Raw genomic sequence first — 24352 nt, 5'->3', positions numbered from 1 at the left:
AGTAATAGGGTCTCCTTCAAGTTCTATGGTGTTTCGAGATCGTTTGATGGGTGTTTGGCTCCAAAAAGCGTTGTAGGAAGTTTCCTCTTTTGCACTCTTGAAGGCTGTGACTTAGACAATTTGTAGAGACCTCTGTAGGAATTAGTTAGAAGTCGGTCGAGTGTAGGTTGACACCTTATGCTTACTTCCACGTGCCTGCGGGTTGAGCTTCCTCCTTAGCTGACATTATATGTTAGGTGAGTTCTCGTTGTGCTGACGTCCGTCGCGGCGTATCCGTCCAGCACACAATCCTAACAAACTCACCATGTTTCTATTTAAAGCTGTAGATTTGAGCTACCGTATTGTGTTTGATTCGTGTTTTGGAACAAGCAGCAACAAATCCTTGAGTGTTAAGCCCATGATTGACCTCGGTGGAAATTTGGAACCATGTCAATTCTTTTCCTTCTAATGTCATTCCAAACCCCTTGAATTGAGTATGAAAATCAAATATGCGTTCGTCTCTTAGCATTTGCTTAAATCTTGCTAAGTGGTCGTATGAATCCCCTGATCCACTGTATTTTCTGACCCATTTCTGAAAATCAGTTGGTCTGACGCGTTCAACTCCCGGTCTCCTTACAGTTGGTTCTATTCCTAGTCCTTCAAACCAGTATATTGGAAACAGTGACTCATGTAGCCCTTGACTTGCCTTAGTGTCACCCGGTTTTCTGTGTAATAAAGTGGTTTCTAGTTTCTTAACATTACTATCAGAAGATCTCTCATGGTGTTCATCTCTTGGAATTGTTTCTGCTCCTTGTCCCAATAACCAATCCGTTATGGAATACCCTTGGTATTTGGTTTGTTCTACCTCCTCAGGAGTCATCATAACAAAGTTGTTGTTATAGCAATCCCTAAACAGATAGGTTGGTAGGTCTGCTGATCCCTTATCCTTGATCTTGAACATATAGATGATCTTCATGGCCGTTAGTTGTCCTGATTTGGCATGCACCATCCACAGAAGCTCATTTACATTTCTATCCTCCCAACAATAGACTCCGATCCTAGGATTATCAATACTAAGCCGTTTCAAAGGCTTCAAATCAACTTGATCGTATCCCTCAAATTCTAAAGTTGGTGGTCTTTCTTTTGCGGCCATATCTCGAATTATGGTATTTACTTCTAAACCCCATTTGTCTATCACGTCAGAGTCTTCGACTTGTAAATACTAAGTTTTGTTTTTGATCCACGTACGTTTTCCTTTGTTTGTTTACCCTGATCTCCTTTTCGAAATCAATACCATGGTCATCAATGCGAATAGCATACTCTTTTTTAGGATCCAAGTAAACCTGAGCTTCATGGCGATTAGTCTTATAAAATGAGAGTATATTCTTATAGCGCATTGTCGTTCTGATTTTTGAGTGAGTGGAATAGGAAGACATTCCGGATGTCGAATCAAAAAATGTTTCTGAGACTTCTTCATGGATAGTGTGCAAGGAATTGCCTTCAGTCACGTTCTCTTCAGTGGAAACTCTACTGGAGGTTTCTCCAAGTATGCTCTGATTTGCTAGTACACAACCAGATCTAAGGTTCATAAAGACTTATGAAGCCCTGGATAGAGTACTTACCTTTGGCTTGACTTGCTGTCAATTTCTCCTACTTGACTGGATTGCACTTTCTGTCAAGCTACCGATTTCTCCTCTGCAATCTGATTCCTGTACAAATTTGATCAAGTTAGCTATTCTTCCACAAAGACAGTATAGTTTTTGCTAGCTATTATGATTGGTCTATGTGTATCACTACAAATTGAGCTAATTTAGTCAGTAGTTGAGATTTTCAAACTCGACTTTGGCAAAAATCAAAGGATTAATCTACAACCTAGAATCTAAGTGAACATGTACCAATTTGGATCCGATTGAACCCAAAGTTTCCCGGTGGCTTTGTATTATGCTGGTCTAACATTATACAAGTTCAATAGTCAAAAATGGTGGCTCTGTGTAGCAGTAGTAAATAATCGTGATTATTTACTGTGTCAGCTTTTTATACTTTTTGTCTTGGTTTGCTAAGTATACAACCTGTTAAGGTCCTTGGACAAGTTTCAACAAGTTTGGACAAAATCTGTTCAAGTTTATCAACTGTTTCGTGTCCACAGACTCTGATTTCAAGAATCTGGCTTAAGTCTCACTTTTGAGATCCAAATTTCACCAAAATTGATTTGTGTGGTCTACTTGATATGCTTGACGTTGTGGTATGCTCAAATATGCAAGATTGTCAATTTTTGGAGCAGATGTAAATAATTGTGATTATTTACTCTAGGTATTTTTTTGCAAGTTTTTGCCCCAATCTTAACACAGATCTGTTAAGCACCTCTACTTAAGGTCTCTAGCCAAGTTTCATCAAGTTTGGATATTTTTTTGGTCAAATGGTCATCAATTTTCTATCCACAGAATAACTTTGCAGATTTGGTCACAATTTCCAATCCAGAGATCCAAATCTCACCAAATTTGGTTTGTGGGCTTATTACAACATGATAAAACTAGTGGTATGCTAACTTGGTCAAAAAGTTGACAAATGGGACAGATGTAAATTATCGTGATTATTTACATCTGATAAATTTTTGCATCCTTTTGGTCAACTGAACATGTACACATGTCTATCACATCAATACAAGCCTATGAATCAAATTTCATCAAGTTTGGACTATTTTTTTCCCAATTTACACTCAAGTCTTCAAAAGTCAGTACAAACTTTAGTTTTTACCCAGTTTGGTGATCCAAATCTTTTGTGGCTTTACAAAAGTTGTTTATAGACATGCAATGAGTCACTGGTATCAACCTTAGTCAAATTTGAGTTGAAAGTAAATAATCGTGATTATTTACCTTATGCCCAAAATGAACAATTTTTTGCACTTGTTTCATGGACAGTCTTTTCATGAGTTGTTTTAAGCCTACGAATCATGTCAAAACTTAATATGGCCTAAAATATCAAAAAAAAGTAAATAATCTAAGTTTTTGAAAACTCTTGAAATTTTTACCTCAAAGTGTCCTTGAACTTACCCACTGGTGCATACAACTTTTAAGCAGTCGGATTGAGCGGTTTGGAGTCTTTTCATGCTATTTCTAGCCGTAGACCTGAAATTCTGCACTTCAAATAACAACTCACAATGATTCTTTCGGAGAGAGCAATGTTCTAAAATCCAACTCGGATCCTACTTACCCTACTCCTAGGTTCTCATGCAATGGGGTTGTGGAAAGTGTCCATTAACACTCATTTTCTTATTTTTTATGGTCTCCCGAGCATTGATCTTAAGACCTATCTCGTCTATCAACCATTCTCAAAATCCTAATCTAATTCTACAGTCCTACAATCCTAAAGGCACTCAACAAGTACGATTACTTCCAAGCTACCTCTACACAGCAAAAGACGACAATCTTAAACTGTGCGGTTTCTAAAAAGAATTTTTTTACTCTAGGAGATCATAAAGGAAGTTAAAGGATAACTTCACAAGACGCTCGTGTTTTTCCCCAGTTTAGGTCTCTTCTATCTTCGGAAGCGGCGCCAAATGTGGGATGTGTGTCTAACCTCACTACCCTATCTTATTGCATTTTTAGCGAGAATCACAATTAAATTGTCAATCCATGGGACGAAGCTGACTCGACTAGTGCATAGAGGTTACAAGAGGTTGTAAATCTCTCAGAAAACAACTAACAACTCACATCTAACTCAAGCTACACTCAAGTGACTGAATTCATCAAAAGCCAATCGCTCATCGGCAAACAAATCACATCCATTACAACATCAAATGACATCCAAATGTAACAAAAGTTCTAGGACATGTTTATAAAACCTAAGAACACATGCTTATGGTCTCAAACCGCACTTTAGGTCAAGTGCCAAAATTGCAATTATTAACATCAGTGGATTTTTGACCTAGTCGTTTTCGACCCAAAATGCACCTAAATGATTAGCAATGATGCCCCGATACCCCGCCTATGCTTAGTTTTTTATTTTGAAGTGTAAATTTCTACTTACGATGAAATTATATCGCAGGTCAACGATGCCAAAAGCTATGAAATACTGTGATATGTTTACGTCAATGCGTAGAGCTCTCACCTTCGGTTACAATGCAATAAACACGACTACAATGTGACAACCGGGGAGGGAATAGGAAGTGCGAGAAGGAGAGAAGTGAGCACCATTAGCTCACGCTATGTATTTCATTATCCAAAACTTACAAATAACTTACAAAAATTGGCTTTTATACCTTAGCCAAGGCTTTTGGTGGTCAAAACTAATAATTTGGGAGCTCTACCAAAGATGGGTAATGACAGGTTGATACAATCTGGAAGGTTGTAGCCCCGGCTTATCCATTACAAGTTTTATCCTAAAAATAGGAGTTATAATATTCTCGATTTATAAAAAATAATAAGTGTCTTTACAATAAGAGCTCCGAAAAATGGTATCCATGTTAGCTTGCTCTGCTACTAACATTCCCAATCTTTCCATCCTTAAGTAACCACTTTAGTCAATACCGAGCTAAGAATTTTATTCGTATGCTCAGCTTGTCCATTTGCCAGAGGGTGATAGGGAGTCGATTTGTTATGGATGACCATAAATTCATTAAGCAGATACGCAATTACCTCATTGAGGAAATGAGTTCCCCTATCAGTAACAATTTCTATTGGCAATCCATATCTTGTGAACACATTCTCATACAAGAATGCGGTTGTGGTTCTAGCATCATTCTTTTGGGTTGCTTTGGCCTCTACCCACTTGATCAAATAGTCCGTAGCTACAATGATATATTGATCTTGGGTTCTATAAGTAGGTGGTTGTATTGGCCCAACAAAATCTATACCCCATTTTGCAAAATCTCTATCCCCCATCATTGGTCTTAAAGGCATGCTATCTACATGGGTTGGCATTTTTGCTCATTGACATGCATCACACCTTTGAACATATTCCTTGGCATTTACAAAAAGTATTGGCCACCATATGCTTGCCATTAAGATTTCTCTTACGGTGGTTTCACTCGAAAAGTGACCTCCAGCTAATCCAGCATATGCTTGTTCTATAATGGGAATATATTCGTCTGCATTTGCACAAAGACACAGATGTTGATCTTTTTCTCTTTGATATAATTGGTTTCCAATGAGAGCATAGTCTCTAGCTTCAGTTTCAATTTCTCTTTGGCGGCATTTACTCATATCCTCAGGAAATGTTCGGCTTGATAAGTAAGTAATTAGATAGTTACTCCACTTAGGAACGAGTGATATTTGAAACAATGTCACATGAGGTATGGGTGCTTGTTTCTGGCATTGAGGAAATTTTTTTTACAAATGAGTGAACATCACTCCTCATATTTGACCAAAATACTCCAAGTCTCAAGATCCATTGCATAGTTTGGTATTCCACAAAGTGAAGTCCTACTATCGTAATATGTGCTTGACTTAGGTGTTGGGTTTTCTCCTTAGGATTAGCGCACAAAATCAATATTCCATCTCAATTTCTTTTGTACAACCTTCCAGCTAGTAATTGATACATAGACTATTTCTCAATTAATCCGGTTGTAATAGTAAGTGGTATTTGCAAATCCACTTGAGCTATGGTCATCAAGGATACCATATTTTCCGACCATCGCGGTATCATTTCTACGAAGAACAGATATGTATCTGGTAGATCATCGTCTACTTTATTTGGTGGTTCTCCTAATATAATCCTTGACAAATGATCTGTTCTTTGATGAGTGGTGCCCAATGCCCTTTTTCACAACTACAGTGAAATCAAATTCCAAAAAAATGATGAGCCATCTCAGTATTATTCCTGTGTTTCATGGCTTGTTGACCAAGTACAATAAGGCTTGGTGGTCCACAAAGAACACAAATTTGTTAGCTAATAGGTAACATCTATACTTTTTTACGAAAAAGATCATTCCTAATTCTTCCCTTCTGGTGGTTGTATAGTTTTTCTCTGCCATATTCAATTGTCTACTAGCATAAGAAATAAGAAAATCCATATTTCCATCCCCTGGTTGAGCTAGTATACACCCAATGGTAAAATTGCAAGCATCTACATGTATGTGGAATATCTTATTTCAATCTGGTGCTTTCAGGAAAAGTAAATAATGTGAGATTTTGCAAACTCTTGAAATTTTACCTTAAATGTGTCCTTAAGCTTACCCACTGGTTGATACAACTTTTAAAGCATACTCTCCAGTCGGATTCAATGGTGGACAGTCTTCTGTTGCTATTTCTAATCATAGACCTAAAATTTTGCAACTTCACACAAACAAGTCACAATTGATTCTTTTGGATAGAGCATGTTTTGAGATCCCACCTCTGATTCTACTTACCCTACTCCTAGGTTCTACCGCAATGGGGTTGTGGAATGTGTCCACAAACACTCGTTTTCTTGTTTTTTAATGGTTTTTTGAGCCTTGATCTTAAGACTTATCTCGTCCATCAATAATTCTCAAAATCCTAATCTAACCCTACAATCCTACAGTCCTAAAAGATACTTAGCAAGTACAACCTACTTCCAAGCTACCTCTACACAGAAAAAGACGACAATCTTAAGCTATGTGGTTTTAAAAAGAAAGTCTTGCCTCTAGGTGATCCTAGAGGAAGTTAAAGGATAAATTCACAAGACGCTTGTGTTTTTCCCTAGTTTAGGTCTCTTCGATCCCTAGCAGTGGTGCCAAATGTGGGACGGGTGTCTAAACTCACTCTTATCTTTGCAGACATAGAGAGAACCACGAATATAATCGTCAATCCATGGGATGAAGCTGACTCCACTAGTGCATAGAGGCTACAAGAGGTTGTCAATCTCTTGGAAAACAACAAACAATTTGCATCTATCTCAAGCTACACTCAAATGACAGAAATCACCAAAAGCTAATTGCTCATTGGCAAACAAATCATAACCGTTACAGCATCAAACGACATCCAAACGTTATGAAACTTCTAGGACATGTTTATAAGACCTAAGCACACATAGTTATGGTCTCAAATTTCACTTTAGGTCAAGTGAAAAAATCACGATTATTAACAGCAGTGAGTTTTTGACCTAGTTGTTTTCATCTTAGAATGCATCTAAATGCTTATAATGATGCCGCAATACCCTGCCTATACTTTGTTTATGATTTTGAAGATTAAATTCCTACTTATGATGAAGTTAGGCCACGGTTCGGTCGGTGACACCAAAAGCTACAGATTACCATGAAATGCTTGTGTCAATGCATAGAGCTCTTACCTGCGGTTGCAACGCAAAAGACGGCACTACAATGTGACAATTGGGAAGGGAGTAGGAAGCGCGAGAAGGAGAGAAGTGAGCACCGTTAGCTCACGATGTGTTTCTATTATCCAAAAATTATAAAATACTTATAAAAATTGTCTTTTATACCTTAGCCAAGGTTTTAATGGTCAAAACTAATAATCTGGGAGCTCTAACTAAAGATAGGTTGATACAATCTGGAAGCTTGTAGCCCCGGCTCATGAATTACACTTTTTATCTGGAAAGTAGGATTTACAACATTCTTGATTCATCAAAATAATAAGTGTTTTTACAATAGGAGCTCCAAAAAATGTTATCCGAGCTAGCTTGCTGCTAACACCTATTGACGCTCACCAAAGCTCACCCAAATCTGAGAAAGTGAGTAGGTATGTTTTGGTAATGCTCACAACTATGCCCGAGAGGGTGCAACCTGCTCTGATACTAGTTGTTGGAAATAGGGTTGCAAATAAACACACACAACTTAGAGAAGATAAAGAAGCTCGAGGAACACAACCTGCTCTAATACCAGTTGTTGGAAATAGGGTTGAAAATAAACACACACAACTTAGAGAAGAAGAAGAAGCTCAAGGAACACAACAAAGAGTGTATTTCTCAGTGCACAAATGAAAAGTGAGCTAGTCCTAGAATGATGGGCGTATATATAATGCATGTGGGAAATAAACTCCTAGTGAGGAAAAATGCCATGATGGTCCTATTAAGGTGCTCGCACGCATCACTACCACATATGTATGGTAACACCATCTTTGCATCTTGATTCTTATCTTGTCCATGACCCATTGAAATCTTTGTTTGTGCATTACCTTAACCCCCATTGGAGCACCAAGGTGTTGAAAAATCTTTCCTTTTGAAACTATCTCTCCGGTACACATAGATGGATTGAGAGAGTTGTTTTATGATAGTGAAATCAATCTTGATTTTTCAATAATTCATTTTGACCTAGAGGATAAGGCAAATGTTTGCGCAATTTCCACAGTCTTTCTAACTAGCTAAGGGCAAACTTTGAGGATACAAAAGGAATCATATGCAAATAGCTTCACTAGGATTTGATCATTGTTGGGCAAGGATAGAGAAACACTGTCTTCAAGCATTTTAACCAATGGATGGGAGACGATGGCAAAAAGTAAAAGGGCCAGCATGCATACCTATTTGATTGATCTTTTGAATTCAACCCCACCCCCAATCCTGTGATTATTGTCCAAATCTTTTTTGGCCAAGATTCTGAAAGGAGGGTCTTTGAACAAGTGCATTCTTGTAGGAAGTAGCTTCTTAGGCTCTTTAGGTGTTGCCATCTCCCTTTGACATTTCTAAGTTTAATGCAAATTGGCAAGTGATCTGACAACAACTATAAGGTTTCCACTTTCATATCAAGCAAGGATGGAATCCAGTTTATCGATGAGAGCAATAACATTTGTCAAGACAAGAAGCTGTTTGGCATACTAGAGGCTAGTGTATGTTAACCCTTGCATGCTATTCCAAGGACCGACCTCCCACATGTCCACCAACACCCACTTCTCACATAGGCTTAGCCATTTGGTTTTTTGGATCTTGCTAACATACTTGAGGATCTTGTTTTTTCCTTTCTCCTCTCCACTATATTAAATTCACCAATAAGTAGCCATTCCCCTTCAACAAGGATTTCAATTTGGCTCTTTCCTTTGTAGTGCATAGTCCATATATCTTGATAATGGTAACATGATGATCTTCCCACTTGACCTTCACTTCTAGAGCTCTCCCAGATGGATGATTGAAGACCACCTTTGGATCTAGTTCCCTATCCACAATTGAGAGGATGCCACTTTACCCATCAGTTGCTTCTCCATAGAGAACTAGCTTCTTCCCCACTGCTTGATTTGTTTTGCTAGACGCATTCAGGTGGTGCTCTTGGATGGCCCAACAGTTCATTTTGTTGCCTTTCCTAGCTTCCTCCTAGAAGATGGAGCTCTTCTTCTAGGTTTTTATCTCTTTCTCGTTCCATGACTAGATAGAGATCTCTTCCATTACTAAGATAGGGGTACAAACTCCTCAACCTTGAGAAACTCTTTGCAGTCTATTTCCAGCTTTCCTCCTCCATTGGTACTTTCCCATTCACAATGTGTGTGCTCAATAATAGTTGACATGAGATTCTCAAAGTTGGCTTCCCAAATAACAAAAGGAGGTTTTGGGAAGATCCAGTGGGGCTCTTTCAATTCTCTAGCCACCCTCGCTTGGGATTTGAAATGCTTGCATAGATGTTGGATGCCTATTGCCATCCTTCGTCCTTCTTCCTATAGGTTGGTGACAAAACAATCTTTGAAAACACTAGGGTTGCCTTATTTTGTTAGGTGGTAGACAAGAAATGGTATCGAGGGGAAAACTTTTCATTGCTACGATGGGCTTGGACAAACTTCTTTGGTTTCTCTAGGGTTTGAGTGCTCACATTGAGCTATCCATCATCCCTTGATTGTTCGTTAACCTTCTGTGATGTAGTCCTTGTTGCAGTATCTGTCTGGGCTATTGATGACACATTGGTGCAACCAAAGTTGGCCGACCGTGGAAGATGGTACATACAAGAGTGTACGGACTAGTAAGTGCATGGCAGAGGGTTGAAGCAAGTGGGAGAGACCTGGAAATACAAGTAGTAGTTGAAGTGTATGTCTGATGAAGTTTTAAAGGCCAAATGGGTCAAGTGGGATGGTAGGTAAAGAGACTTAAAGTGCTAGTTTTTTGCTCGAGGATGTAGAGCTTGAGGTGTTGAGTGAGTAGGTCTAGACAGCTCATCAAATGGAGCCATAGTGTGCAAGATATGGATATTTGAATATGGAGGTGTTTGCAGACCCTGACGGACAGGGAAGGTGATGACAAGTGGTCAGTGATAGCTTCAATGGATAGATGTGTAGAGCTTGTTATATGGAGCCTTTCAGCCTTTTTTAGATTGTCAATTGGAGCAAGGATGGGAGAGATATGATCAGTTGAAGTTTTACCAGGGCCAATTCAGAGCTAGTTTAGTCTCTTTAGAAGTTGTGCCATCTAGTGTTTTTGGAAGCTCAACTAGATTTGCAGAGATAGTGCACAACATATGCGGCTAACAAGAAGTGATGGCTCTCCATTCCAAGTCTCAAGTGCCAAGTTATCACCGATCGAAGTTTGGTGCAGTGGTGGGCGGTGAGAAGTTGTTAGATGATTTTTCCAGTTTTTTGGACACTCAGTTGACAAGCTCGGAGAAGTCCAAGAATGGTGGAATTTGCACGGCTTAGAGTTGGCACGAGAGATTTCCTTGAGTTTTCACGGCTCGAGCACTGGCCACTGAGTAGAATATGGAATTGCCTTAAATGTCTGGACGGGAAAAAAGGGTGTTTTGGGAATTTTGTTAGAGACCAAGGGGCTTGGAGCAGTGATGACTACTGGCACATGGAAACCCCATATAATCCCACATGCAAACGGTTTCAATTGATAGTCGAGGTATTTGTAGTGAAATGGGTGCTCACTTTGGGCATCAAAGGCGTGGAGTATGAGCGTAGTGAGCTCTAGATATGGTGTCGTTGAGCAGTGGCACTCCCGGTACTGCAGCGAGTGGCCCTGCTAGGTGATGCTTGCAGTGCGTCTTGGTGCTGGTGGAATTTTTTGGCGGCACAAAATGATGACATGGAAGTTTGTTGCACAGGCGGCCAGTCTCGTGCTCGATTGGGCCTAAAAATTTTGAAAGTAAAAGGGAGCCTGACTAGCGCTAGCGCTAGTGCTTGGGGACCTTCCCACAAAGGTGCTCGAGGCAATCTGAGAGAGAGAGAGAGAGAGAGAGAGAGAGAGAGAGAGAGAGAGAGAGAGAGAGAGAGAGAGAGAGAGAGAGAGAGAGAGAGAGAGGAAATGGAGTTGACAAGCTTACCAAGCACATCTTCTCGTGCAAAAAATGACAAATCGGGCGGACAAAGGCCCATGACCTACTAAAAAAGGTCAAGGGCCTCTTTAAAAAAAACCTTTTTTTAATCATTTGGGAGTCCTTTGGCTGAGGCTAGAGAGGGCCTTTCCCAAACCGAGGAGGCTTTTTTCATGCGGTTTTTCACAAGATCCAAGCTGATCCCAAGTGGTTGTGTTTTTTGGCAATGCTTTGGTTGTAAAGATATGTGAAGCAAGGTTATGCCAATTTACCCTTCTTTGTGTCGCTTTCCCCGTACTCCTCTCGAGACCCTCTCTTTCTTTCTCTTGCTTTGTGAGTGTGTTGGTGCCGACGGAGTTGTGTGCTTGTGGACCATTGTGTGGCATCTAGGGCATGAAATTGAGGTGTTGGGTGTGTTGAGAGTGGTGAAACAAGTTCTCATGGTGGAGTTATGATGTGTGATGGTCTTTCCAAGAAAGTGTGTGTTGGAGTGGTGTGAAAACGGTGGTTTTCTTGTGTTAGTGTCGAGTTTTGAAGGTGAACTCTATTGGATTGGGGTGTTGTGTATATCTTGGGCTATAGAGAGGCAATCTATTTGCATTTCGGGTGAGTTCCCTTTTCCCCCTCTCCATCTTGTGGTGCCCCCACTGAGGATTGTAATGATGTTCCTAGTTGAGGTTGAAGTAGCGGTTTTACCTATGTTGAAGTTGCGAGTTTTGAAGAACAGATTTTGCTAGAGATGGAATGGATAGGTTTTCCCATTTTCAATGGGGTGGAAGATGCGGAAACCTAGCTACAAGATTATGATCTATTTCTATTGGAGAGCAGTATGACGAGGGAAGAAGGTGCGGTATGAATTTTTTTGCTCCTAGTTTGTGGAAAATAAAAATGGTGTTTCAATGGTCTACGTGAGGAAGAAAAGGTAGACTGGATGACTTTAGAAGAGTCTTTTTGATGCCAGCACATGTCGGAGATGGAGATGCATGAAGTAAAGAGAAATCTCAATGGTCTAAAGCAAACTCTAGAAAGGGATTTTTGAGCATTTGAATGGGAATTCAAAGCTTATGGAGGTAACTACTACTAAAAGCATTGATTTTCTGAAATTGAGCAAATTTATGGATTGCCTACATGAAGAGGTACGGGATAAGGTTGAGACGGATGGGTCAGTGACATATGCTGAGGTGGAATAGTTGGCAAGACTCCAGACTAAGAAGATGTTGAAGAAGCGAGAAGCTAGGTAGGGTTTGCCAAATGAGGTGGTGCCAAAGCAAGTTGATGCGGTGGAAGTAGAGGTAAAGATGGTGCGAAAAAGTGTACCCATCCGAGAGGAGCCAAGAGCGATAAATCTAGAGGAGGTTCTAGAGCTCGAGATGAAAGAGGAGATTGAGTTGAGTGATAGCAACTCTATGGATGCTAATACGAGTTGGGAAACTGACTCATCCCAATCAAGGTATGAAGACTTTGATCTTTTGCATGTGCATGGAGATGAGGTAGATATGTGTGAAGAGCAGGGAACAATGCAAGCCGATACACTTGACCAGTTGGAGGAGTCCAATCCTATGGATGAAGCCATGAAGATGTGGTGTGGGAAGAGTTTCTTTCTTTCTTGGTAGAGCATGATGCAGTGGGTAGGAGAGGTAATTGAAGAGCAGGAAATTGAAACTGATGAGAAAGTGGTGTTGATCAACCTTGGGTGAGACAATTGACGAAAATGGTCTTGATAATGTTGGAATTGAGTGCTTTGATGGTGAAGACGAGAGCATGGAGCCAAAGATGGTGGAGCTTCCAATGCAGTAGGCATGTCTAGTGGTGGATAAAGGAGAATACCAGGTGGTGAATTTTCTACCCATAGAGATATGTAAGTCTTGGTTGATGGGTGTGCTAATAGAGACAATTATGTAGTGGTTGATCAAGCAGGTATAGAGTACGCTTGAGGTCTCCACCTTGTATGATTGGGAGGGAGGGTCAGGTATGATTTTCTTGCACGATGATGTGCATGATGATGCTTGGTTTAAGGTAGCCAAGGGATGCTTGGAGTAGTGAAGGCGGGCCATGGATGCCTATATGATTGATGGGCTATGTGTTGGTGCGAAGCACTTTGGGATGCGGTTATAGGTGAATGGAAGGAATCAGTGTCACGTTTTTGACCTAGGTGAAAAATATGATGTGTGATGCAGGGAATGGGGCAACCCACTTGAAGTTTAGTAGGGGTACTAGGAATTAAAATGTGTATATATGTTTTTGGTGTGGTGATAATGTTTGCCAAGTGTGTGCAGCTCCTAGGGGAATGAAGTAGTTTTTTGATTGAACATAAATGTTCAGCAAGGGGATTGGGCAATGATGGTGAAGCCAAAGTTGGTTGACCATAGAAGATGGTATAGACAGGAGTGTATCGACTAGTAGGTGCATGGCAAAGGACTGAAGAAAGGGGGAGAGACTGGGTAGATAGGTAGCAGATGAAGTGTATATCTGATGCAGGTTTATAGGCCAAGAGGGCTTCAAAATGGGCCAGGTGGGATCACATTTTTTGAATGAAGTTATTTCTGAGCTCACCAAAACTCACATGATTATGCATAAAAAGTCTACAGCCTATTGTCCTTAGGAAAATGGACAAGCTGAGATTACTAATAAGACACTTATTAAAATTTTGAAGAAGATTTTTCACGAGAATAAGGACTGGGATGAGAAGTTGGATTTTGCTTTCCCACCTCAAGCACAGCCCTAGCTTGCCTAAGATCTAAGGACTTTAAACACTTAACATTTCGAGGTCTTTAATGAAGCTAACCCTAAGGTCTTTTAAGCTCCACTAGATGCATGTTGCTTTTTGATAGACTACCTCCTTTTGGACCCCTATTGAGATGCAACCATCTCTCCTCTTGGTCCCCTGCTGAGGTAAGTCTAGATGCACTTATTGCACGTTGCTCTTTGGTAGACCATCTCCGTTTGGACCTCTATTGAGATGCAACCATCTTTCCTTTTGGTCTCGTGCTAAGATAGGTCTAGAAGCACATGTCTCTATTCTAACTCTTGTTCCCATTTATTCTCCCACATTAAATGATCAGTTTAATAAGACAAAATCATTTGGTAAAGTTAGATATTATATTTATGAAATTATGTTAACCCTCACGGCTCACAGACACCCTATTACCTACGACGGACGTTGTATTATTTATTTGGTAGAGTCAGGTACCGGGCTTGTCGGTCCAATAGGAAAAGGTTAAGAGTGATCACCGATGAGAGGCGCACTCTAACTAGAACATTCAAGGCATTAGTTGGCTAAGCATGGGCGCCCAAGTGTGAATGGGGCGAGCTCATATAAAAGTCAACTAAACCTAAAATTCACTCATTCTCTCATTTGTGCAATAGAAGAGTGCTCTTGCTCCATCTCCATCTTCTTCTTCTTCACCTCCTTGTGTATGTGTGTGTGTATGTGTGAGAGAGAGAGAGAGATAGAGAGTGTGTGGGCGATCAAGCATTACGAAGCACGGCGGTGGTGAAGCGGTTGAGCGCGGCGAAGCGGCGGCTCCTTCTTCTTCGCGGCGAGGAATCCCCCACGAAGCAAGCGTAGAGCGGTGAGTGACACACCATCGCCTTCTTTGAGCTTACTAGTTTAGGCTTGTTGTGTGCTTGGAGCCATTTGTGGCTTGCACACGGTGTATCGGCAAGTTCCTTGCATTGACACGTGCGACATACGCGCACCTTTTTGGCGCCGTTGCCGGGGAACGCCATACATGAAGCTCGAGTAGCACTCTGTGCTTCTCTGTGGTGCAATTTCTATTGTAGGAAAGGTAAGGAAGGAGTGTGTGTGTGTTGAGAAGAGGGATTTGGTGTTATACTGTGTGTTTTTTTTATTAATGGAGTTTTCAAAGGTTCTGTGTTTATTCTCTGTGTATTAAGGTAGTTAGTTTTCTTTGTTAATAGAGATTTCAAAGGTTCTGCGTTTATTCTCTGTGTATTAAGGTAGTTAGTTTTCTGTGTACAGTAAGTAGGAAGCAGATTAGTGAGAGTTAATAGAGTGTGTTAGTGTGTTAGAGTAGGTATATTAGTTACAAGCAGGTAGATAGAGTGTGTGTGTGTGTGTGTGCTCTCGCGCAGGCCGCGACGACCTTATCCTTTTTTTTTAAATTTAAAAAAAAAATCAAAAAAAAAATTAAAGGTAGAACCGGGATCGGGAATATCTCCCAGACCCAAGCCCAGATCCAAGCCCAAGCTCACGCTCAGGCCTAGGCCTCAGTCGCCTTTAAAAAAACAAATTTTAGCTTCACACATAGCTAAAAATTGATTTTTTGAGGACCAACGGAACGTCAGATGCCCGAAAATTGTGTTGTAAAGCACACAGCGACCCTTTAAGTGATACGTTCGTTTCGAGCTATCACACACTTCAATCAAAAAAATCAAACATTCAAAAAACATCAAAAACAAGAAAAAATCAAGTAGAAAACGGGGTGCAAAACACCCACAAAACAAAGCAAGTAACCTTTGAGGGTACTTGCCGACACTTGTAGGGCACCCAAAGCACATGTATCTACGCTCTGGTCGTGTACTAGAGTCCGAACAACTAGCTAGTGCTTCGATTTACGGGGGTACGCACTATCCTTCCACACTAGGGTCTACGCCCTCGGCGGGGACCCAAGGTAGTGCAACCCAAGACCCAAATATAGCGGCTAGCGACTCTTCCTCCGACTACGATATTATAGAAGAGCATCTTACACAAAGCCCCGGGGAAACAAATGAAACCGTACCTAGCTGGGCCCAACAACCTGGAACTAGTGTTTTTAGCCGTTTGATGGAAGCTTTTAGTAGAGCTACGCGCTCTGAACCTACGGCTAGTGAAGTAAACGAAGGGGGTGGGAAAGTAGAATCACCATTCGCATCTCCTATAGACCCCACACTCCCTCAGAGTGTCCACGTGGACATTCTACCTACCTCATTTAATGAGGGCCCTACCGAGCTACCACCTTCCAAAGTCGCCTCTAAGGTAGCGGTGACTAAAAGTCAAAACACGGGAAGCAACATTGCATCCACCTCACGGCAACCCTCTAGTACACCAAGTTTGGACGGGGTATTTCTCAATGAAAATTGGGAATATGACCTACACACGGAGACTTTGACCGACCTATACATGGGCTACACATACCATGTGGGTTGGTTAGAAGTTGTACAATCCACATCTAGTGCCACTAGTCTAGAGGAACAACAACACATGATCTGCAATGTCATCCATAGGATTATCCAATCCGAGAGGCAAAATCGAGGAATAAACATACCTTCGACGGGTCCTATGTGATTTTTAGACACGGACAAAGGGAAACAACCCACTCTATCACAAATGGAGACTCCCCCAGTGAGTCCCATCGATCCCCCATATGTTGTTTCTCCAGGGGTCTCAATGCAATTTGAGCCCACAAGTGATAGCTTTACTTTTCCAAGTCTAGCTCATCTTTCCCTTGATGACACCACGGCTACCATGCCTACCCCAATGATGTGCATGCTGAGAAACACGCCGTGGACCTCATTTGTTAGTAAAGCACCACTACATGGTAGCTCAATGCCTGCAACAGTACCTACAAGTGTGTACCAATCGTATGCACCTATGGCTCACACTCATGTAGTCCCTACCCCTCCCATTGTTTCAACTACCTATGCTCCACAACCGCAATACACAAGTTCTTATTTCCATGGGACTATACCGGCTAGCATTAGCATGTCACATCCGACGTCTGCTATGCCTAGGGCCACTCATATGAACTATGGACCACCACATGGCACAACATCATACCCAACGTGGAACGCAAGGGCTTCCTATGCGCCAAGCCCAACGCCAATACCTACTCCACATGTAGTCTCTGGAGCACCTTCACCCACGGTGCCTGCTCACTTAGGTGACTTGGCAACATTTGCTCAAGCTATTGGTCAATCTATTGCTGAGAATATGCGTAACACGCCTGATAGAGAGCCTAGAAGTAAGGCAGTACAAATAGCCAAGCTCACACAAAAATTTAGCGGAGACGGGGATGTGAGGAAGCATATCGAAGTGTTTGAAAAAATATGCGATTCTCTAGGAGAACACAATGACCTACATAAGAGCAATGCTTTAAGCCTAACCTTAAGTGGAAAGGCTGGGGATTGGTATAGAACCCTAAGGGTGGAAGAAAAAACGATTTACCCTACTCTTAGGAGACTGTTCTTAAAAGAATGCATACAAGAGGGAGTGCTTTGTGTTAAGTATGGAGCTTGATTTACCCTTTGTAATTTTCTGTGGTAAAAGCGCACATTTGTAAGGCCCCCATTATGAGGAGAAGCCATCGTGCGTGAAGGAAAATCACTCACCGGAAACCAAAATTTTCACGGACAAGAATTAGGGGCAACTTTTAAGGCCTCGGGGGCGGAGGCCCCCGAGACTTTTTTTTTCGCCGGAATATTATGGCCGGACGGCGGCCGGAAAGTGGTCGGAAAACAACCGGTCGGTTGGTCGGTGGCCGGTAGTCAATGGCCGATGGCCGGTGGTCGGAAGTCAATGGCCGGTGGCCGGTGGCCGAATTCAAAAGCAGACTTATCTTTTCAAGGGCGGACACACATGGGCGGATTGGAGGGTCCGATTTGGACTTATTCGCACAAGGGCGGCTACACATGGCTGTCTCTCATAAGAAAGGGCAGCCCTTTTGGCCTATAAAAGGAGGCCATTTCTACACACATTTGACAGTGTGTGAAGTTGATGCAACAAGGTGAGTGTGAGGTGGTGAGAGTGAAGCAAGGCGGGAGCTCCATTAAGGGTATAATCCCTTTGTAAACTACTTCTTGTTTTGAAGTACTAAAGCCATTGAGTGGCTGCTTTCCCGTGGACGTAGCCCACATTGGGTGAACCACGTTTATCGTGTGTACTCTCTCTCTACTCTATAATCTCGTGTATATAAATCTGTCTCTCTCCATTAAGTAATCTACTCAATTATCTATTTAGCTACGTCTTATTTCCTAACAACTGGTATCAGAGCAAGGTTTGCTCGTAGCTAAATTATCTCAAGGAAAGGATTCCTTGAATTGAGTGGGAGTTATGGCGGAGGAGGGGAAGCTCAAGATTGAGAAGTTCAACGGCAAAAACTACCAACATTGGAAGATGCAGATTGAAGACTATCTCTACCAGAAGGACCTCTATTTGCCACTAGGCAGTCTTGCGAAGAAGCCCGCAACAATGGCAGATGAAGCATGGATTGTCCTTGATCGAAAAGCACTGGGAACAATCCGGTTAAGCTTGGCATCAACGGTGGCCTTCAATGTTTCGGAGATGAAGACCACGGAGGACTTGATGAAGTCACTTGACGACTTCTACGAGAAACCATCGGCATCCAATAAGGTATTTCTTATGAAGCGCTTGTTCAATCTAAAGATGGCAGAGAATGGTTCAGTTGCAGAACACCTAAATGACTTTAACACAAACATAAGTCAACTTCGATCAGTGAAAATCAATTTCGAGGACGAAGTGTGAGCTCTCCTTATACTATCATCTCTACCGGATAGTTGGGACAGCCTTGTGATGGCTGTAAGTAATTCTATCTCTGGCACAAATACTCTTAAGTTTGATGATGTTGTGGGTGTTCTTCTAAGCGAGGAAATGCGAAGGAGAAGCACAGGAGAATCATCAAGTGCTGCACTATCAGTGGAAACAAGAGGAAGGCCTAAGGAGAGGTTCAAAAACCAAAAGGGTCGTGATCGCTCAAGGCGGAGCAAGTCATGCACAAAGTCAGTTCTTGAATGTTGGAACTGCGGCAAGAAGGGCCACGTCAAGAAGGATTTCTGGTCCAAGAAGAAGAAGGAGACAGAGTCTCAAGACAACAAGCCAACATCGGAGGCCAATGTGGCAGGTAAAGTAGAGCAAGATGCTCTAATTCTCTCATTAGACAATGTGTCTAATTCCTGGATAGTAGATTCCGGGGCTTCATTCCATGCGACACCACACAAGCAACATTTCCAAGACTACACCAAAGGTAATTTTGGGTATGTATACTTGGGAGATGATGAAGCTTGTGAGATTGTCGGCAAAGGTACAGTTTCTGTCAAAACTGCTAACGGAAATGAATGGAAGCTTAAAGATGTTAGGCATGTTCCTTCTCTTCGCGAAAATTTGATCTCTACAGGACAATTGGACGATGAAGGTCACAACATTGCATTCGGAAACAAACGGTGGAAGATCTCAAAGGGATCTTTGGTGGTTGCCAAGGGTGAAAAAGTCGGTACACTTTACTTGTGTACTGTTAGCACGCAACCTTCATCTTGTGCAGCAACTACAGAAGTTGACAGTGCGGTGTGGCACTACCGACTTGGGCATATGAGTGCCAAAGGAATGCAAATCCTTCAAACAAAGAAGCTTCTATCAGGTTTGAAAGAAGTGGACTTAGAGTTCTGTGAAGATTGTGTTTATGGTAAACAAAAGAGGGTAAAATTTCAAAAATCAGGAAATGAAATAAAAAATAAAAAACTTGAGTTGGTTCATTCTGATGTTTGGGGTCCTGCAAGTACACCATCACTTGGTGGCTCATTGTACTATGTAACATTCATAGACGATGCGACTAGAAAAACATGGGTTTATGTCATGAAGAATAAATCCGATGTATTTTCCATATTTCAAAGGTGGAAAGCCTTTGTGGAGAATGAAACAGGTACCAAGGTTAAATGCCTGAGATCCGACAATGGAGGTGAATATTGCAGCCAAGCTTTTGAAAGCTTTTGTGCTAGCAATGGCATTCGGAGGCAAAGGACAACCCCAAGGACACCTCAACAAAATGGGATTTCGGAAAGGATGAACAGGACAATCATGGAACGAGCACGAAGCATGCGGCCTACCGCTTGAGCTTTGGGCGGAAGCTGTAAGTACGTCTGTGTACTTAATCAATCGGTCACCCTCAACGGCATTGGATGGGGGAGTTCCATAAGAGGCATGGACAGGTAAACCGGTGAATTATGCATTTCTCAAAGTGTTTGGGTGTGAGGCTTTCATGCACATAGATAGAAGCCTAAGATCAAAGTTAGATGCAAAGTCCAAAAAGTGTTTCTTCATTGGCTATGGAGAAGGAGACTCTGGGTATCGCCTATGGAATCCTGAAGATGGTAAAATCTTAAGGAGTAGGGATGTAATTTTTAACGAACAAAATATGTACAAAGATTACTTGGAAAGAAAACAAACAAAAGAAACAGGTGATGAGTACATGGAGATTGAGGACGGTGAAGACTCAAGGACTGCAAACGGTGACAATACGCCGTAATATTCCTTTTCGCCGGACGGCGGCCGGAAAGTGGTCGGAAAACAACCGGTCGGTTGGTCGGTGGCCGGTAGTCAATGGCCGATGGCCGGTGGTCGGAAGTCAATGGCCGGTGGCCGGTGGCTGAATTCAAAACCGGACTTGTCTTCTCAAGGGCGGACACACATGGGCGGATTGGAGGGTCCGATTTGGACTTATTCGCACAAGGGCGGCTACACATGGCTGTCTCTCATAAGAAAGGGCAGCCCTTTTGGCCTATAAAAGGAGGCCATTTCTACACACATTTGACAGTGTGTGAAGTTGATGCAACAAGGTGAGTGTGAGGTGGTGAGAGTGAAGCAAGGCGGGAGCTCCATTAAGGGTATAATCCCTTTGTAAACTACTTCTTGTTTTGAAGTACTAAAGCCATTGAGTGGCTGCTTTCCCGTGGACGTAGCCCACATTGGGTGAACCACGTATATCGTGTGTACTCTCTCTCTACTCTATAATCTCGTGTATATAAATCTGTCTCTCTCCATTAAGTAATCTACTCAATTATCTATTTAGCTACGTCTTATTTCCTAACACTTTGGGGTGTAGCCTCTCAGCTCCAAAAAGCCCAACGAGAGGAAGGAGAGTCGGTGAGAGACTTTATAAGTCACTTGAAGCATTTGAATTCTCGTTGTAATCCAAATGAGCACTTCAACAATAACCAATTGCTTGATAGATTCATTAGGGGATTACGACATGAGGATATCTACAATGGCTTAGTCATTAGAGGTATCACCACTTGGGAAGCAATCACCACCAATGCAATCCAATTGGAGGATAATTTAATGATTCAAGGAGAAAGAGTGTCTGTTGAGTCTAAATATATTAGCTCACAAGCATTGGGGCATCAGCCAATGACCCTAAAGCCTATTTCTAAGGAGCCAAAGATATCTTAGATGACTTTAACACATCTCACCAAGGCTATTCAAGAGAGTCTTAGAGAAAATCGTGCTCCTCAGAACAATCATATGTATCCAAGAAGGGAGCAACAATGGTGCTCAGTATGCTATGGACCGCATAGTACCAATGAATGCCCTACTTTTAGAGTAAAATTCAATGGGAACTGCAATGCATGTGGAAGGTATGGTCATCAAGCTAAGGATTGCATAGTATTTAAGCGCGCGATGGCCAATAGACCAACCTTAGCATGGACAGACACACCTCGAGTGCCTGCATTGATGCCGGACCCACCTATTGAACAAACAGCACAACACATGGTCCCTAGGGCCCAAAATGTTGTTCAAACAACACCCTTACCACCTCTAGTGCTAGGACCGCAACCACCACATCCAAGAATCACTTCTGTGAATCAAGTGGGTTGTGAGTCATCTATTTCTTATTTGGAAGGCTATGAGGAAGATATAGATCCTAATATCTCCTATGGGATGGATGTGCTTGAAGAAAGTCCACAATACTACATGGAGGACTATTGGGGACAAGTCAAACCTGTATATCAAGTAGCTGCTCTTGCGGCAAGAGGCCAAAATATCAATTACACTGCTAAGAGACTACCTCTTCAATGCTATGAGAGTGGAAGTCCACATTGTGTAGCCGAGTGTCCTATTAGGCTACAAAATAATGCCACACTAATGCAAACCAATCAAGCAAGCACGTCTACAATGCCAATACTCATGTGTAATCGATATGGCATAGATCATTTGATTGCCCAATGTCCAAATAATCCAAATGCACCGAAGATCACGCCATTAAACTTGATTGAAGTTACCAAGGAGCCATCACCAAGTACACCCGTGGTACCAGTAAACGTACTCACACGATCGATGCTCCAAAAACAAAATTATATTCTTGAGGAAAGAGACACGGCATCAATTGCCCAATCTCAAAAAAAGAAGAAAACACGAAGAAAGATATCGCAAAAAGCAGCGAAGTCAGACCCCATTTCCAGACCCCAGTTCAACATAGGGACTAGTGATGACCCCGTATATATGAACGACGCTGAAGAAGATTCTGATTCAGGTAAAACCATGGAGACCAAAATGACCACTAACATAGAAACCAACAAGGAAGATGTTCATGAGCCACAATGGCCAGGATCCAAAAAGAAGATACGAACTTACCCAAACCCTACAGAGGAGATTGAGCGAGTCAAGCAATTAAAGAGTTTGGTAGAAGATACCCAAAGGAATCTAGAACCAGCACCTAGGAAGATCCAGATTACAGACACCGTGTTCCCTACGCAACAACAACCTCACCAAGTCCATAGACCCTTGGACATACCTAGTGTCATCCAAGAAGAAAGTGACTTAAAGTCATGGGAAAGTTGGCGTACTCACTTCTTGATGGAAAGAATGTTTACAGAGGGACTACCCGATCCTATTGAAGAAATGGAGATCTCATCTTCCCCACGTCAAGGGACTCAAGGCCAAAAGGTGCCGTTAAACATTTCCAAATTGATGGATTTCATGTCTTCAGAAGTTAGAACCACCGTCATGTCCAAACTATATAAAGACCCTGAGCTAGTCTCAGCTCTTCAGGCCTTCCTCAATGGAGAACTGAAGTTTGGACTACCACAATTTTCACAGATGGATGGAGCTGGGGAGATGCCAATAGAGGAGGAATACATAGATCCACAACCCAACCTAGATGAGAACCTTGTTATAGAAATACCTGTTAACAGGTTGGGACAATACTTTGAGGGTGATGAATCTAATGCGACTATACCAATCACTACTAAGGGATTAACTGTGAAGGGAATCCTTGATGGTGGCACTAGGGTTAGCATTGTGACTAAAAATTGCTAGGAAACTATGGGAAGACCTCACCTTGCGACCACAACCATAGTAGTGAAGATGGCCAATGGGTCTATTGTTAAACCTATTGGGATGCTAGAAGATCTCAAGATCAAGGTCTTTGGACATAAATAAGAATTACCTTTATTGTTATGGATTTCTCCAAACACACTATGGCATCGGAGATGATCTTAGGACGTCCGTTCATGAGGCAAGCAAAAACGGTGCATGACTGGTCTAAAAACCATGTCTAATTCCAGTTCCAAGATTCTGTCATTCGAGTGGATCTTGTGATGGGTCGAGCACATCCTCTAGGAAACAGGTTTATAATTGATCATAGATCTGACACCACAGTTCACTCGGCCCCGTTGCAGTATTGTTACACGTGTAAAGCGGACACTGATGTTGGGGAAGATTCTCCTTATATGGATGTACTACCTGGGATGACTAAGTCGGACAATGTGGATTGGGTCGACCTAGCAGCAACCATAGACACTTGGGGAAATAGGGGGACGACCTAGGTAACACCTGAGGGGGATGAAATACCACCACTTGTACCCTTAAACATGCTAGAAGCAATGCATATAGCTTCTGATGATCTACAAGATGAAAGTTTGACTGGCATTGAAACCAGTAGTGCCTCACAAGACTATAGCCCACATGATTTGGGGTCAAAATCATCAATTGACTTTGACTCTGAGGACAAAGAATCTGAGTTAAATCTTAGTGCAAATGTGGGGACAAACCATTCAGGGCCCAGTGGTAACCTAGATGATAATCTATCCAAGGGAGCAGAAGACACAAGTAGTGATTCATCTAGTGAGTCTTCACTAGAAATCGACCGTAATCGAGAATTAAACAAGAAGAGTAAGAGATATAAGAGACGATGATATCGAGCAAATGTGCGTGCTAGAATAAATGAAAAGAAATCTACCGCAGAATGGCTTAATTATATAGGGGCATGTGATGCTCATCGAAAGTTGGTAGATAACTTGGGTGAATACCTTCAAAGCATTATGTGGTGTAGTCCACAACCCATTGACATCACACAACTAGAGGCTACAGAGAAGCCAAAGTTGAGCCGTACCGTAAGGAGACGACAAAATCGAGAGTTAGCTCAACAACAAAAGGAATCAGAAGTTAAATCACAGTCCATAGAACAACGGGACCCCACAGACTTACACCCTGCACCTGAACATTTC

Source organism: Adiantum capillus-veneris, chromosome 1 (assembly GCF_014529385.1).
Source record: "Adiantum capillus-veneris isolate H3 chromosome 1, ASM1452938v2, whole genome shotgun sequence".
Classification (NCBI taxonomy): Eukaryota; Viridiplantae; Streptophyta; class Polypodiopsida; order Polypodiales; family Pteridaceae; genus Adiantum; species Adiantum capillus-veneris.
Note: the sequence above shows the minus strand (reverse complement) of the source record.